The 3,750-nt window shown below is 41.0% G+C and overlaps 1 protein-coding gene across 1 annotated transcript in view; it reads right to left on the minus strand.

Moving 5' to 3' along the window:
• LOC101847700 (membrane metallo-endopeptidase-like 1) overlaps positions 1-602 on the minus strand; it is a gene marked incomplete in the record, with an annotated part of 37,135 nt that extends 36,533 nt beyond the window's left edge. The window contains 1 exon segment of the mRNA XM_013090456.1: positions 356-602.
• Between the last annotated feature and the right edge of the window lie 3,148 nt (positions 603-3,750).

A 3,750-nucleotide genomic window follows, 5' to 3' on the forward strand; every position in this document is an offset into this window, starting at 1 on the left:
TTGGGGGGGGGGGTGTTGTTTGTTGCGGAAAACTTCCGCCTAGTTTATAAAGTTTTCAAAAGCAATTCATGATGTTTCTAAAATTTTGTCTATGTTTACTTGTTATTTCTATCTTTATTCTTGCTCTTATTTTCGACACATGCGGGGCTGAACTACCTTAATGAATAAATAACAAACATTGCATTATTTGATCCCAAGTCAATAATTTCAAGGGACATCCCTTCCATACGCACATACCATACCTACCCTCGAACACCTTTATCCAACAGTAAATATTCTGCACATCTGAAGAGACTACAGGAACTGATCTCTAGGGCTGGGGTAAGGAGAGACGATCATTGTCTTCAAGAACCCCGTTCTTATACTCTTGCTGTGGCCTCTAACACAAGGAGAAAATTAGATGTTTTATAACATGGTATACAATTCAAGACCACCAGATAAGAACAATCATATATAATTTACTATATAAAGAGTAAATACGGTTCGCGTCCAACTCCGATAGGGGCATTGAACCTTTCTCGAGCTGTGTAGCGCAGAACATAAAACGGAAACGCTTTAAATTGTTTTCTGAATATTACTTGAAAAGCTTAATAGGGACGTTATTTCCTTAGAAATGCTGATTACAAACAATACAATCTTTCAACGTAAGTGTATTATCTTAAGGTAGAAAGATTGGTATGGGATCTGTCATTGTACGAGCGCACTGTCTTGTTTGTTTTTCATTTCGTAGGGATATCCTCGCTAATTGGAAAAGAATTATCACAATGTCGTGAAACCCCTATTCCGTATTGTCAACGGGTATTTTTTTATTGGCAGTTCAAAGTGTCAGCTTCGAAATACTTGATGTTGTCTTTTAATTAAATAGTTTTTAAAATAGTTAATGTAAATTTAACTTTTGAATTCAAGTCGTCTTACACTCACTTTTTAGAAACAAATGAGGTCGTTCATGTCGAAACAACGTGGAATGTTGCATGCGGCACGTTCTATAAATGAAGTGCGCATTGTTGTTGTTGTTTTTTTGTAAGTGTTTTACGGCGCTCGCAACTGCATAAGGGTATATGAGTGCGCGGGACACACCTAATATTTTCAGTTGGTAGGAAATTTTGAATTTTGCCCTGGTGGCGGCCGAAGCCTACTCTTATCGATTTTAGACCACCAAGGGATCTTTAACGAGCGCAACTTGCACACGGGCCCTCCGAGATTTTTCGCCCTTGTGTGAGAAGGCTAGGTGTAGATCTTTCCTACCAGAAGATCAGGGGTGTGGCACAAAGACAGCAGTAAGGAGGAGCCAAGGAGTAGCAATAGAAAGGCGGCAGAAAGAGACAGGAGCCCAGAGGAGGGGTCAAAGGAGGTGAGGGGGTGGGGGCAGAAAGTGGAAATGAAAGCAGACAACAGAACATTGCTAGAGAGCAGGAAAGGAGGTGAAAGTAGACAATTTTAGAGAAGAAAATGTTTCGGTCGCAACCCGGATTCGAACCCGGGACCTTTGAATGAGAGGCCAACACCTTAACCTCTAGGCCACGAGAGCCCCCTGAAGTACGCAGAGGGGCAGTGCCAGTCCTCAATGTAGAGAGCAGCCACTCGTTTTTATCTCACAACCTGTTAGTCCTGTGTTTATATACTGGCACGTGCTACAACTGTGGAGAGACTGGGGTTTTTTACTCAGGTATGTAACAAAATAGTGTTCATTGGTCCATGAGTTCTGAACACCGAAACAATTAGCTTACATCCACTATTATTTAATTGCGGTAAGTTGTTGACTTTGTAATGTAACCTAAATTTTTATACGAAATTTTAGAGCAATGAAGGGAGTGCTAACAATGAACAATCTCATGCTTGAGAACAAAAAAAGGCTGATAGATTTATTTATTTTTTAAGTGTACAAGTTGCGCACGTTAAAGAACCCTCGGTGGTCCTACATTTGATAAGAGTGGGCTTCGGCCGCCACCCGGGCAAATTCAGAATTGATTCCTACCAAAGTTAAAAATAATCTAATCAGTATTTTTAAAAACGTAATATAGAGTACCTTCGCAATCGGTATACGGCTTCCTGAACACAAGGGACCCTACTAAGTAGCAAAAACGGTCACACGGGTAAAAATCAGTTGCACAGCAGGTTGAAGAATCAGAGCAGTTGACTATCACCTGAGAACTGGCAGGGGAATGCAGAGAAGAAGAAGAATAGAAGGGAAGGCAAAGAAGAAGAAGAATAAATGGGAAGGCAGAGAAGAAGAAGAATAGATGGGAAGGCAGAGAAGAAGGAGAATAGAAGGGAAGGCAAAGAAGAAGAAGAATAGATGGGAAGGCAGAGAAGAAGAAGAATAGATGGGAAGGCAGAAAAGAAGAAGAATAGAAGGGAAGGCAAAGAAGAAGAAGAATAGAACGGAAAGAAAGGCCGTGTTATGTTCTCTGCCTCTGCAAGATATCGGGGAGGATTTGAGCAATGTTGAGATAATATTTGTGTGTGTCTAGAACAAAGGTTTCAGTTGTTGGAAATGTTTGTACGTTCTTGTGGCAAATTCGATTTTGAACACACTGATTTTTCTTTTTTTTTCAAATATCGTGAGTTGTCATAAAGATATTCCATATTTTATAATTCAGGACGAAAAAACAAACGTTGGAGAAAAACCGCTTTAACCTTTGTGCGTTGACCCAATTTTTAACACATTTTTGAAGTACAACATATTGCAAATATTATTACTAAAAATAATAATATTATTTAGACTTCAAAATCTTTCAATATGTTATTCAACCCCCTGGGCGGTGCTACTTTCTGAAGTGTCTTTATGCCATTCTCAAAGGGGGGACCTGTTCTTATGCACAGTAGAACTGTAAATGGACTGATTCATCGATGTCATGCTCATAACTGTGCCTGAGCTGCGATAACGAACTGCTGCTTTTTCTTTCTTAATCTTTGCTATCGTCATTTTCCACTACTTTTTTGTATGTTTGTCACCCTCTTATGCCCCGCTATTCCCGGGGTGCCTTTATAGTCGAAGCAGACTTTGTGCTGTTGAAGCTAGAGAGGTGAACAGAGTAAGTCTGATTCCCTGTAAGGACATCTCTGTGGACATCCACACTTTGGCGCTCATATGACCTTGTGCAGTTGCGAGGGCTGTAAAACCTCTACAAAAACTAAAACAATATGTTATTAAGTAATAGTTGAACATGTGCTTTCTGGGGGAACTAAATGTTTGACCGGGTACGAATTTTTGTGCCTTTTCACCCTGTTGCTCAAAAATGGTTTTGCTGACAACTGGGACCGTTCTCCATGCAACCATACAACAGAAGCTTGAATAGCGCATTTTGTAGTATGGCACTGTCGGCGATCTTTGGCTTATTCAGTAAAAAGTAAAGTTGTTCTCGCATCCGTTCCAGACATTGGGGATTGCCTTGTTAGTGAGACAATTCCTGGGCCTTCGGCATAATAATTATGATAGGGTGGCCAGTTCCTTTCCACGCCGTCTTTACTTCCCCAACTCAAAGTCAGGTACCCATTACTGCTGGGTGGGCAGAAAGGGGGGGGGGGGATAAATCCATGTCCGAACTGAGGCTCGAACCCGGACTTCCCGCTTAGGAGACGAGCGCAGTAACCGTTCCACCATCGCAGCCTCTGCTTATACATGTACAGTAGTCATAAAAAACAACACATTATTCCTACTCACTGAAAACTTCAACGGTAAGTATCCATTATAACTGGAGGGGCGACGAAACCCCCACGCACTCATAAATATTTAAACACAGTTGATTG

The sequence above is a fragment of the Aplysia californica genome, unplaced genomic scaffold (genome assembly GCF_000002075.1).
Source record: "Aplysia californica isolate F4 #8 unplaced genomic scaffold, AplCal3.0 scaffold01287, whole genome shotgun sequence".
NCBI lineage: Eukaryota > Metazoa > Mollusca > Gastropoda > Aplysiida > Aplysiidae > Aplysia > Aplysia californica.